This window comes from Cardiocondyla obscurior, linkage group LG02 (genome assembly GCF_019399895.1).
Source record: "Cardiocondyla obscurior isolate alpha-2009 linkage group LG02, Cobs3.1, whole genome shotgun sequence".
NCBI lineage: Eukaryota > Metazoa > Arthropoda > Insecta > Hymenoptera > Formicidae > Cardiocondyla > Cardiocondyla obscurior.
In genome coordinates, this window is record NC_091865.1 from 8,057,833 (window position 1) to 8,071,796 (window position 13,964).

The 13,964-nt window shown below is 41.3% G+C and overlaps 1 protein-coding gene and 1 long non-coding RNA gene across 12 annotated transcripts in view; both read left to right on the top strand.

The window, feature by feature from the left end:
- The window catches only part of Hiw (MYC binding protein highwire), a 164,755-nt gene that overhangs the window by 55,228 nt on the left and 95,563 nt on the right, over positions 1-13,964 (top strand). The window lies entirely within an intron of this gene.
- LOC139110132 (uncharacterized) lies at positions 621-3,977 on the top strand. The gene is made up of 2 exons (XR_011546951.1): positions 621-1,737; positions 1,819-3,977. It is a non-coding gene; the product is annotated as an uncharacterized lncRNA (long non-coding RNA).

Here is a 13,964-nt window from a genome sequence, read left to right on the forward strand (position 1 = left end):
ATTATTGTAGTCGGTAGAAAACTCTGTCTATGGCCTTGGCGCTCGAATATGCGTAACATTATAAACATCGCGGCCGAGGTCGGTCGCGTGAGCCGTGATTTTCCATCACGCGCATTTTAACATTCCGGGAGTCAGAATCGAAGTCGGATGATCAATCCCGATCGAGCTTTGTTCGCGTATCTTCCTCATCCTCTGCGTAGGTTAACCGATAACGCGTTCGCGAAAAATTCATGGGTTAAAATTCGATCGACTCAGAGAACAGAATAATTAATCGAGGAATAGACTCACTTCACAGGAAAGTAAAATGACCTCGAGTGCTCGATGGACGGAAAGGATGGACAGGAGAAGGATCTTTGGCCCAAATTATACTGCGATCTAGCCATTATGCGTGAGCCTATCTTCCGCAGATCCTACGTCGTCACCCGCAGAGGACACAGTAAAACCATTGCGCTGCTGTACGTACCTAGCTCGGAGTCATACGACCGATCCCGCACGACCGCCACCGAGAGCGTCCGACGTAGGAACAGACCTCGGCCACGCTCGGAGGCGCTCGAGATAGATCGGTCGTATGACTCCGAGCTAGGCACGTACAGCAGCGCAACAGACTTCACTTTACTCTGTCCTCAGCGGGCGACGACGTAGGATCTGCGGAAGATAGACTCACGCATAATGGCTGGACTGCGGTACAAAGTGGGCGAAAGGTCTTTCTCCTAACCATCCTCTGCGTACATCGAGCACTCGAGGTCATTTTACTTTCCTGTGAAGTGAGTCTATTCCTCGATTAATTATTCTGTTCTCTGAGTCGGTCGAATTTTAACTCACGAATTTTTCGCGAACGCGTTATCGGTTAACCTACGTAGAAGATGAAGAAGATACGCGAACAAAGCTCGATCGGGATTGATCATCCGACTTCGATTCTGGCTCCCGGAATGTTAAAATACGCGTGATGGAAAATCACGGCTCGCGCGGCCGACCTTGATCGTGATGTTTATAACTGCTATACGTACTCGAGCGCCCAAGGCTATAGACAGTGTTTTCTAACGACTACAATCATTTCGTGGGTGAATATTTATTACTTGGACATTATTTCGACGCACAGATAGTCGGTTGTGTTCGTACTCGCGTTTTCCGTCCTGCTCTCACTCCCCTCGTCTATAGTGAAGCACCGCGATAATCGAGAGGTCATTCGGGCGGCCTGATGGAGATGTCGCTAGGTGGATCGTGAAATCGTAAAAATCGCCGATGATGCGAAGTAAGTAACGCCATTTTGATTATCGCGAATGTTCGTCATGGAAGTACGGGAACATCGGCGTCCGTGCATTTTTTGTTTTCTATTCCAAATCCGCGTTACGTTTCGCTCGCGCAGCATCCTGATGCGGTATCTTGATACGGTGCCGTTGGTGTCGCGTTCGTCACTGTTATTCGCCTGCCGGCACTTGAACGAACAGCTGTGAGTCGACGCGTCATTATTCTGAAATAATTCGTCTCGTGAAAAGTCATGATATATCGGTCATTATTAGCGCTATCTTGAGTACATCGCGTACGGTTAACGTTTTAGGAGATCTATGCAAGTGTTCAGACGATGGTACATTCGCGAGTGTGTGCGCATATGCAAGTGGTGGTTCCGGAGATGCTGCCTAGATAACGGAATCTGAGAGGAGGAGGCGACCTGGACAACGAAGGCTGAGAGGAGGAGGTGGTCTAGGAGGCATCAGGCAACAGCAGAGTCACTCTAAGGTATCGTATTATATTCCTTAATTTTCTAATTCTTCTTAAAAAATTTATTTTTTACAAATTTTCTTTTTTTGTATTTTGCAGGTAAGGATATACAATTTGGTCTAGCTGCACGTTACTCTTGGCTGTGATGTCACTGTCGTGCCCTTCAATTAATAGTACAAGCCGAATCGTAGATTGTACCTCACAGCGGTAGTAACTAAATTATAATGCTCTACAAAGCGCGATTGTTATCTTGGTTGAAGTAGGCAATAGTTGAGGTAGACAAGATAAAAAGCAACGTAGACAGGCAGAAAAGGAGGGATTTTTTTTAAATAAAAGATAATAAACTTGAAATAAATGTGCACATTATGCACATTAAGAAGTAAATTAATTTTTTTTTAATTGATCGCAGCTCGTGCTGCAGCGCAGTTATATAATTAATAACTTTGGCAGTTAATGGTACAGTCGATTTGTCCGTTCGGTCAACGAAACGAGGATGCGGTTTCGGAGATGTACGTTAGCGTACCATCGGTGGTTTCGAAACGATCTAGAACTGGGCTGGTTGCCGCGATTGGGTCGATAGGTGTCCGTGGTTCCGTCTCAGCAAAAGGGGAAGCTCGTAAATACCGAAACGTGACCGTTGGAAGTGATTCTGGATCTCGGTAGCTCCATTTAGATGCACCTGGCGCCGCGTTGTGTTGTACGTCTTTAGGTTGCTCTTCGCGGCGAACGTGTCCGGTGAATGTACAGTTCGCTCATTAAAATTAGTCACTTCTTTTAAAAAAAGAAAGAGAATTGTACTTTTTCCAGGGAATTGTTTTGTATCCGAGATAAATATAAATTGCACTTTAATACTAGAAGATTACAGTTGTAAACTCATATATTTTAGAAAGTACTATAAAATCAATTAGTAAAGTAATTTTTTTTTTTATTAATATCTCTAGATTAAAATCTTTAAGTTTTAAGAACATTAGAATTTATTATATTTTTGTAATTGGGTAAATGAATTTAGTAATCCACGTGAAAGTTTTGTAAAGACTACTTTGCTTTAGGAAAATTAATTCTGAACTTTTAACTTTTCCGTGTCTGCAAATAGCATGTAATTTTTGATAATTACACATATCAACAAGACATAGTACGTGTCCTAGTGACAAATATCGGACCTTCGCTATCTTTGTTCGTTGAAATGGCAGTAGCCGGTCATTTTTCTACCCAATTACGTCGCGGATTTAATCCCCTCGAGGCGGCGGTACTTATCGCGGCTAGTAGAAGGTTCATCGATCGAACGACCGATTCCTCTATCAATCTTACTGCTTCGGCGATAACGGCAAACCTTCTCATCGTCTCTTTCTCTTTCTTTCTTTTTTTTTTTTTTTTTGTTTTTTTTTTTGATTGCTCGACACATCGATCGCGGCCGGAGAACACCGTGTAGCTCGAGTATGGGGAAATAACGTGCAAACATTCCTGTTACAATAGTTGCGAAACACTTCGCTCGTTCACCGTGCTCGAAAGATCCACTTCGTCGAAAGGGAGAGCTTCGCAGTCGAGAGAGGCGAGTAGAGGAGTTAAATCGTTGGTCAGGGACCGAGATTGAATTCGCGACCGCTGCCTCGTTACCGCGCTTCGAGAGTGACCGACGTTAGTTTGAGTTTCAACGAATTTTCATCAGACGATCGACCGCCGTTGCTATTTGAGAATCCTCCGGTGTATCGTCGTGATCACCGGTCACTTCGATGGGCAAAAAGGCCGCCGAGATTTTCGAGAGAGTTTCACCTTTCCAGCAAACGCGCGCTGGTCTATCGAGAAACGGTAAAGACCCTTCCTAGAGCATATCATAAAAGTTAAATAGATTTTCTCCCGGTCTTTACTCGCCGAGAAAAAGCGGAAAAATATCTAAGCTCAGATTAGAAATAGCTTCACGAGCCACGGAATCCGAAAGGCGGAGATCTCTTTTATGCATCTTCGAAATTCGGTAATTCAACAAAATTTTTGCGGTTTCGCGCGAACGAAAGATTTAATGACTCGCGTTAAACGATGAATATTTTACGATTATAATTGCCCCGTTATGATTTCACGAATGCGTGTGCGGTAACGACGATTTATCGGGTTGGTCGTGTAACGCGTGGTTGTGTCGTGTATCTGGGTTAACTGTAAATAATCGCACGCTTTAAACCACAATTATTGACATTGTATTCTGCCACATGAAGTTTTTGGATTGACTTTATTTCCGTTCTAGACGTGTTGTTTTTTTTTTTTTCTTTGTAATATATTTCTCACATTAATGTTTTACACATTTCCAATACAAGTTTTACTATTGGTATGATATAAAAGATACGTTGCGTCCAGTTATAATTTGCAGGAAAATGAAACAAGAATTTATTATATGCGTGAATATTATATTTTATTAGTTTTTACAAAACGCGAGCGAGAAGCGCATTTTGTACATCGCCCTCGACATCATCGTTACAATCGCATGCATGTTCGTCGAGATATAGTATATCGCAATTAATTTAGAATTTTTTTTTTTTTAAGTAGAGCTTTATGAGCTCAACTTTTTCGCCAGATCAAAATTTTTCACGGACGCCAGTGAATTTTTTAAGCCCAGGTATCCCCCGTACGTGCGGTATGGACACGTGCGAGGGAATACCCGGCTGGGAAAGGGGTGAGTTTAATGCGATGCAATTATTCCGCGTTGCTCGACGCACCACGTGGAAGTGCAGTCAGAGTAATTTCGAAACTATCCAGAACACCGAGGTTACTCGAGTAGGCGTTACTTGCCGCTTGCGCGCTCGCGCGTTTCACTTCTCGTAGCAGGCAAATACTTCTTGATTTGGTAGTTTCACCCGATTACTCGGTGAGAACATGTTTGCAACTTTGCCGCGGCTGTGAGCTTTGTTATTGTCTGAGAAGGTCGGGTAGAAATCAACAGACATTAGCGCTCGCAGGAATAATAATCTGGCTGCAAAGTCGGGGCGAAAGGTGCAAAACAGATTGCAGCGCGTAATTATTGCAATATTGTACACGACGTTGCGTAGTTTTTGCTACGTTTTTATCCTCGGCTTGAGCACGTTACGATCTTCTCGCGTATCCTTCTTTTCCGTGGAATGCGCCCGTTTCGTAGGTTGGAATTTATTTAACGTTATTCGATCGCTAGTGTTCGCTTGATTTTTACTTAAGTCTCGGTCGGATGTAATTTTAGCGGCTATTCTATTAGTTCCGTTTTATTATCCTATTAACTCTTCATTCGATATAAATCCAATATAACGGGAAAGTCGGCGCAACAGGGTGAGCTTTTTCCTTGTTACTTGCGGCCGATGCGGTAAGTCGGTCCGTGTCCTTTCTAACTGCTTAGAGACCGCTCGCCGCTGAGCTAGGAGGGAGGATATCTCGCGAAAGATAGCGCAATTCCGCGAGTTTGTCTATATCGCGGTAAGAAGCGACGCGCGCGGACCTAACCAAATTACGGCGACGGAAGAGAGTCAGAACTTCCGGCCGCGGGGCTTTGCGCCCGTTAAAGTAACTCGGTTTACGAAGTTTACGAACGAGAGAAGCCCAAGTTTCGACCGTATCTACCGCGTCGTGACGATGCCGACGACGGTGCTGTCTACGAAATATTTGCACGCGTTGCGTGCCGAGTTGCGTACGACAAACGACCCTCTCCCCGGCTCGAGATTTAGTTTGTTAAAAAGCGAAATGGGACTGCGGAATGAACGCGTCATCGGATAATCGGGAGTGCCTTTTCATGGCTTATCTCTGCGTCCACGAAATATAGATAAAGATAACACGCGTAATATTATTGAAATATAATGCTTGTGCAATTAATTATAATTTAATTTGCTGGGACATTTTATTTTACCGTCGTCAGCTTAGTAATATTATTAGGCGAAGAAGTTGACCCTTATTCCGTATAGTAAATTTTTCTGCATCGAAAACATTTAACTTTGTAAACTAAAAGAAATTACAAATTGCATGGCGCAAGTTCGTTGATTTTTTTCGAGCGAAAATAGAGGACCGAAGGGAACAAACCGTCATTTCTCGCTCGACTGGTCGCGACCGAAAACTCCACCGAAAATTTTCACCAACTGAAACTCGTACGTTCAATTTTGACGAGAGTGGCGAAGCACGGGTATGGTTTATTCACGGATACAGATGTGTACAAGCCAGCCCGGCTATCGGGAACTAAACGTGATGCTTTCGAGATACTGCGTTTCTATGTTGTAATCGTAGATGCGAGGCGATAGGTGCTACTGGAAATAATAACGAAGATACGAATAGTCGCAACAGATTATTGAATCGTTCGTTAAACGAAAGAATGCACGAATCAGTGGTTCATTTAACGCCTTGATTTTAAATTTGATCGAAATTAAAACGTTGCTTTTTTTTCTTTGCGAGACAATTATTTTATTTTTTACAATTATCTATTTTGCTTTTAATTAACGAAGTGTACATTATTTTTACTTAAATTTTCCATGTAATTTATTTGTCGATATCAAATTCGTTCTTAATTAATAGAAGTAAATTGATCTTCTGCAGTGCTCTGTTATTTGGTTTCTCTCAACAATTTTACCATCTTTTGCTATCTTTTACTTTATGTAATTTTTAATATATTTCACGAAGCTAGAGTTGACTGGATTGTATTCACCGCGATTTTAATTCGTATTTTGTTAAGCAGACTCTCGTAAAAGACGTTCACCGTCTTTTACGAGACTTGGTAAAGCAATTTTGTACTTTGATCGTGATGGGAAAGACTTACGCAGCTTCCAGTATATTTTATGTGGCTTAAAATATGAAACGTCCCAAAATCGTTATGATTTAAAGACGTATTAAACATTTTAATTAAAATGCACAATACTTCTTGAGTCGTAAATGTATAGCGGCTAAAATCAATTACGTAAGATTTTTTAGATTGAACAAAATTCAATTTTGGTATTATTTTGGATCTAAAAAAAAAGTAAAAAAGTGTAACTTTGTATGCGACAATACGATTGGATAACTTTTAAACTCAAAACTTCTTAAATTTTTGATATTTTTATATCAGAATTTTTACTCTAATAACGATATCAAAGTCTGAAGATTTCTAGAATGGCTCGTTAAATATTCGTATGGTAGTAAAGTATCCGACACATGTCCTATAAAATTCAATGCGTTATGGAACCACTATGGTAGGGCAATGAAAGAATATTGCATCACACCACCGACGTTTTCCCGACGACATTTCCTTCTTTCTTGCGCGATGATTACGCTCGCTTTTAGTCAGATGGCTTTTCTCTTTATTTCAATTTTTTTATAAATGTACACGTACGCCGTAACATACAAGTTTATGAAAATAAACAATTTTATGCATTTTCTATCGCGGTGTTCCAGATTAAGAAGCTAAGTTCCTTATTATGCGTAAAAGTGAGAGGGTGGGGTTGGCTGTACAAATCATTCCAAGTTTTCGCGCGAGTTCAGTGAGCTTCGAAACGGTTCGTCCGATCGGGCGTAAAATTGCTATGATATAGAGAAGAGAGGGATCGGCGGTACACCAACGAACAGTTCGTTGCTGAAGTCGTAGATTTCGTTCCGCCAATAGCCATCGTTCGAAATCTCTAAGAACGCGCTTCCCGAAACTTTCGATCGTTCCAACTTGTGAAGATTGAATTATTCCTTGAGGAGTCCCTCGGGTGGTAGAAAAAGACGGCGTGCCATTGACACTATACGATGAGTTATTCATTTTTCTTTTTTTTTTTTTTTCGCGTATACGGGATAATAAAACTAAATGTGCTTGATTTAATGGAATTGTATCATATCGTTGAAATCTGATATAGTTTTTGTTAACGAAAATTTAATTACATCGTCGATATCAGAATAATCAGGTTTATTTTTTCGTGTCTTAGATAATGAGTTTATTGATTTCTAGTATAACTGACTATAGAAAAAACATGAATACTCTTATAATACGTATAGTTTAACATCATTTTTATTCTTTTGTTAAATATCTCGTAACCTTTATGATTCTTGCGAAATTATCAACTCTCAAGAACTTTTTTTTTATCTTGGAAATAAAGACTTACAGATTCAATGAACTTTGCATAGCTCGAGGCAAACGAGATAGAAACCTTTTTATGGACTCATTTCTTTATAAGTATACGTGGACTACTTTTATGAACTCATTCTTTATGCTATCACTTTGTAAAAATCCATGGTCACATTAGATCTGAAGAGATTCACATATCTCTTTTGCATTATTTAACAGAAAATGATTTTACGTACGGCAAAATTATATAACATTTTGCCACGAATTATTTTGCAATTTTCTAAAAAGTACAGCGGAATGAAATTCAGGGCATGTCAAATCAACGACAGTATCTTCATTTGCTCGTATGTGCAGCTATTTTGAAAATTACGTAATTTGCAAAACAACCGGGAAATATGCCGCCGCATTGCAGGGGAAAATTACGTAAAACGAAAAGGATGCCGTATTCGAATTGTATTTGCACGGATGTGAAAGTTTCTTTCTCTCCTCCGCTCTCTCCTTCCTCTTCACGCATATTATTTCACTCCAGTTCCTCGTCCTCTACTTTGACAGAAATCCCAGAGTCCTATTTTAATTTACCCCTGTGCATTTGCTCGGTCTGGCGATTTAAACCGAACTTGGATGACGCAAAGCGTTTACAGTATGTATACGTGCACGCACGTGATACGCTTTGCCATATTTTCGCAAGCGATTCCATTCGATCGATTCTGAGCGTTCACAAAAAGATTTTTCTCTCTATACGAAACCTTACGTTGCTCTCGTACTATTTTATATTTTTCGATAGGCATTTACAAGATGCGGTCCGTTTGCCGCAAGTTGTAGCATTACTTTGCATACGGAGAGTTAAATATGTGAATATTAATTCAAACAAATATTATTAAAGACTTTCATATTTTACTAAAAACGTTTTGAGCATAACTTTGTATTTTATTGTATTGTATAATAGTACAAAGTTAATATTTATTTTAATAAATATTAATACGTAACTTTTGAACACGGTGATTTTGTCAGGCACTGAAAATATTCTACTCGAAAAATAAGATGGATTTACCTTTCGCATTATCGTCACATACAAAATTGGAAAAATATTATATGAATTTCGTAGCAAGACTAAATCCGTTTAGTTTTTTTTTTCTTTGCATATTAAAATTGAATGTGCTTTTATAAAGTTAATAAAAGCAAACGAATAATATTCATTTAAATATTTTTTTTTTTTTTATAAAATATTAATTTTTGACGCATGTCTAATACACATAAAAAATTAATTTTACAGAGATAATTTAATATTTGAGGAGATAATTTTATAAATTATTTAATGATATTTAAATACGGAATTATCTCAATTGAATAATTCTAAAAATATACAGGGTGTATCATTCCATATTGACAAACTGTCAGAGTTAGATAGGTCTCGTGGATACAAATTAATAAGTCCTGTGCTATTTTGCAAAATTTTTAATAGTTATTGAGAAAAAAATTAATTTGTCTAGCGCAAGAGCGACAAGAAAGCTACGCGTGAGTGAGCGCGACAGGCGACGGCACCATTTTTAGCTACTCGCCTGTCGCGCTCCTCACGCGTAGCTTCCTTGTCGCTCTCGCGCTAGACAAATTAATTTTTTTCTTAATAACTATTGAGAATTTTGCAAAATGGCACAGGACTTATTAACTTGTATCCACAAGACCTATCTAACTCTGACAGTTTGTCAATATGAAATGATACACCCTGTATATTCTCAATAATGAAAGCTTTATTAAAATCATATAGATGGTTTGAACACATATTAACGAACGTATGTATCGTGCTCGTATATATTTAAATTATTTTTGAGTAAGCACAGGGACCGACACCCCTGAAAATGCAACGAAGCGACGCGAAACATTCTTTAAAAGAATTTAATTCCGGACAGCGGCGAACACGAAGAGATGTTAGCGCTTTCGTGAACTTTTGTTCGCGATCTTTTCTTTCTTTATGTTTTGCCACTTCTTCCCACGTTTCTCGCGCTGCTGGCTGCCCGCGTTCCATCCGAGAATGTAATTTCCGCGCGGTCGAAGAATCCAGCCCGATGGGACCTAGCACGTCCGACACCGATACAATTCACCTGATAAAACTGCGAGGTTACTCGCCAGTGACTTTCGAACTTGGCGCCAACATCGCGACCTCATTCCGTACGCTCCGCGTTCTTTTTCTAGACCGATCTATCTGGCTCGTCGTTTCGGAGATCTGTCTTCGGATCCCATAGGAACACTTCATTGAGATAATACTGCAAGGAAAAGGGGCTATGTTCCGCCGCGAATTTAGAACGATTGCGGCACGTGTAAACGCGCGTAGCCAACATATACGATTTTCAGCGACTCGAAAAAAATGCTGATTAAATATTTATATGCTGGTTTTCTTATTTCTTAATAATTTTTACTTTTACCTAATTGTTTAAAAAATTTTGATAGAGTAATTAAATAGTTTCAGTCTCGTTTCAAGTTGCAGCGCAGGTTTTATTATTTTTTTTTTTTCTTTTAATTTTTTTAATGAACGAGCGAAAACTGAATTGTCATGCGCGACGGTATAGTAGCATTAATCGATACACGCATTTGAATCTATCGAAATCTCTTGTTTCTTTTTGCACGCGTATCCACTATAAAATCGTCTTAACAGCAGAATTTCAAAAGCCGAGGCACGTCGATCCCGTATCGTCTTTACCTTTTCTCGCTAGGTGAGCGAACACGATAAGACCTTTCTCCACCCGTTCACCGATGCTTTCAAGAAACTCGATACGGAAGGTAGGCGGGATGCATCAACTTGTCAAGCTAAGATACCTGACCCTCCTCTTCTCCCCCGTTCCTGTTTTTCCTTTGGGAACCAGCCCAGTCTCGTCAGTTACGATATTATCCTTCCGCGCGGGATCTAAACTTCGGCCCGCGACAAAGATTTCGATCTTCGCGTCTGGAAAGTCCTCCCCTTCAAGATCGACAATACGGAAACACGAACCGGAAAGTACTTGACCTCGTTCCGCGGAGCGACCTTTCCTCGCTAGCTTCGTTTATTTCACGATATTTGCCAGACTTGCCTTCCGGCCAGTTTTGTAGGGAATCTGTCTGGTACGTACGTCGTTTTCTTTCATTTCCCAGCGACGTCCAAGGGGACGTGCCGTCTTTGTCCGGTTTTTCTAGGAAAGAGCTGTTCCAGCTCTTTCACCGCTTTTTTTCGTCTTATAATGCCTTCGGGATATCTCTCTCAGGAGAGATCGTCGACCGTCACTCCGTTTATATAATTTTATTTCAACTCGCGTGCTTCTCCGCAGACGTACTGCTCGCGAGCGAGTATTTTTTTCCCCCGCATTGACAGGTTCGACTTTACGTCTGGTTCGGCGAGCACATTTCAACGTGTCAGTTATACGATGTTAAGCCACTTGTTGCTGTCACGACTTGGTACATAAACATTTGTTCTTGATTAAATTCCGATAGTCGTGCCGGACCTCACCGAGGCACGACAGAGCTGTTTATCAGCACGTATCTCTTCGCGTTAACGGATGAAATGTATGTAGGTACGTATCGCGAACTGAGGAGGCACGCTGTCGGCGACGGGGAGGGTGTGTTAACTCGAGTCGAGACGAATTTTCTGAGTTATTCATAAAACTTTCAACCGTTAACAGGATAATTATACATATACAGTGCTTTTTCCTTCTTTTTCTCTCCGTTAGTATATTGTATGTAGCTATCGGCTTGTCACGTAGATGATACTTCCTCCGACTTGGTAACTTTGTACTGGTGAGATCTTCCCGTTCTCCTTGTAAGTCCCCGGGCGACGTTTCCGGGAGTACATCGGGGTGGGAGTCGAGAAGTTCCAAGTTTGTTTCTGTCTTCCTCGCCGAGCGCGCCTCTTCCTACGGCCGGGCAGAGCAGTTTCTCCATCGCGAAGTTAAGTTAGATACCACTCGATAGCCAGGTTAGAACTACGGCCGACCACCGTGGCCCTTATTGGTATCGATAAAGCATATATCGGGTAAGGAAACGGAGAACGCGGAGTTCCGTTGTGGACGAAACAATATAATAGCCGTCGGGCATCCGGTGGCCTTAGGCAGCAAAATAAAAAAAACAAAAAAAATAAAAAAATTGAAGAGGGCACGAGATAGGGAGGAGGGGTGGAAATGTATTTCTTGGCTCGATCGTTTTCCGACGGTGAAAAAAAAAAAAAAAAGAAAAAGACAGGCATTCGTTGAATCGAGTTGGACCCTTGGCAGCTATCCTTGATTGGTCGTATACGTGAAACACGTGCGGCATCTCGGACATTCTTTCGTGTACGAAGCGTTGCATCGAAAACGATTCGTTAATAAACTCGGTAATATTTTTGGGGGGAAAAAATATATTACAAAACTTATTACAACTCTCGGGTTATTTGAAATAATCTATGATGAATTTATTAAATTCTTGTAAATTAGTTTAAGAAGCTAGTCTTTATTTATATTTTAACCGATAAGTGCTTAGGTACATAATTTTTAAGTGCCATATACGTATATTCGTTTAGATTAATCGGATTGTGGTTTCTAATTAATTGAGTATAATTTTAAAAATATCAACGACATATTTTGCAGTTTATTGACAGGAGGTTTTACATTTTGCATCTGAAGCATGCATTTTACGGTATTTTGTAGAGAGTTTGATTATAAATTGCAAAACTTGATATTCCTTTTTGCGATTATTGACATCGAGAAACACGTCGGTTTGATTATTCAATAAATACATTTTATCGCGTTCTTTCGGGCGCGGTATTCAGGTTATTTGAGAAAAGAGCAAGATGACGGAAAGACCGGCAGAAAGGGATGGGTGATAATTTAATTGCACAATGCTCTCTTCCATTTCGCCGCAGCGCGAAAGACGAGCCGCAGCTGGCGAAGACACGTTCATCCCTGCTTCGCGCACCCCTTGGACTGTCGTTGTTTTTATTGCCAACTCAAAGACCCGAGTTTCAGCATCCCCGCAGGCTCCGCCATTCTGTCAGAACTCTCGTCGACGGATACAGGGCGCGGGCAAAGAAAAACGAAGACTTTCGATGGGGTGACGTTCGCTCGTAAAAGAAACCGACGTATCCTCGCGTTTGATAATTCGCGGACGATATGTACTTGTCGCGTTTTTCCCGAGCGTCGATTTTATTCTCGCGTTTTGAATTTTATCGGCGAGTTCGCCACCTGGTTACCCCATCCTTTCTGTTGTCTAACCGTCTCGCGGCACAGCCGCTGGTACAGCGACGGGAAAAATACGCGTTGTCGGGGTCGCGAGTGAAAAGTTTTACAGACGAAACGACGCATATGAAAAGAAACAAACGAGCCTTTCTTTGTCGCGCGAAGTCGAAGTTCACCTATTAATATACTTCACCGGTATAAAGATTTCCCGGTACCCTCGACGAGCGCGCAGCTTCCTGCCGTTCCGTAGCGTCTCGCGTTTAACAGCTTCCTGTCTTCCGATCTAATTAACGAGATCGATCGTTCAGAAGCGGGCTGCTCCACTTCACACGTTCTGTCTGTCGATCCCGCGCGTGGACTTTTCTTTCAGCGTTTCAGCTGCTGCAAATTACGGAAAGGTAACACGTTCGCATTGCTCTGGCCTTCCATCAACGCAATTTCGTGAACGGAAGCCGGGGCGAGCAATTTCGGATGGACGTTGATGTATTTGTACTATCTGCGCTGGTGGTAGTAGTCGGTTCGCGAGGCGTGTCCGATGGCGTTGTAAAATACGTAAAACGTAACGTTAAACTTCCGCCGTGGTTTCCGTTGCTGTTGCGGATAATGTTTCTCATGTCCCCGTGCTCGCGCCGTTTTCCATTTTTACTTACTATCGTGCAGCTTTTCGTTGCAAAAGGCGAGGTTTTTTTTTTGTTTTGTTTTGTTTTTCGCGTATCAAATTTTTCGAACAAAATAATTTCAAAGATGAAAGTCCACTTCGCTGCTGCGGACAATGCTGCGACACATTCGTCGTTTGATGTTCCATTGCGAGAAAAATATGTCGCGTGTTATTTTCAGGACGAATTACTACGCGATTGAAATGTTCTCGCGTGGGGCACTTCGAGAATTACGTTCTTTTTCTCGACGCGAGAGAGGAGATTCCTCCGTCGTCGTTGTCGCCGTCGTCGCGAGCACCGATTCTCGCAGCTGCTGGCACTTTACGCGGCGTGCTTCACGGTGGCTTTGACGAATCTGTGCCACGGATTCTTGACGCGATCGTCGCGGATTTCGCGTCATCT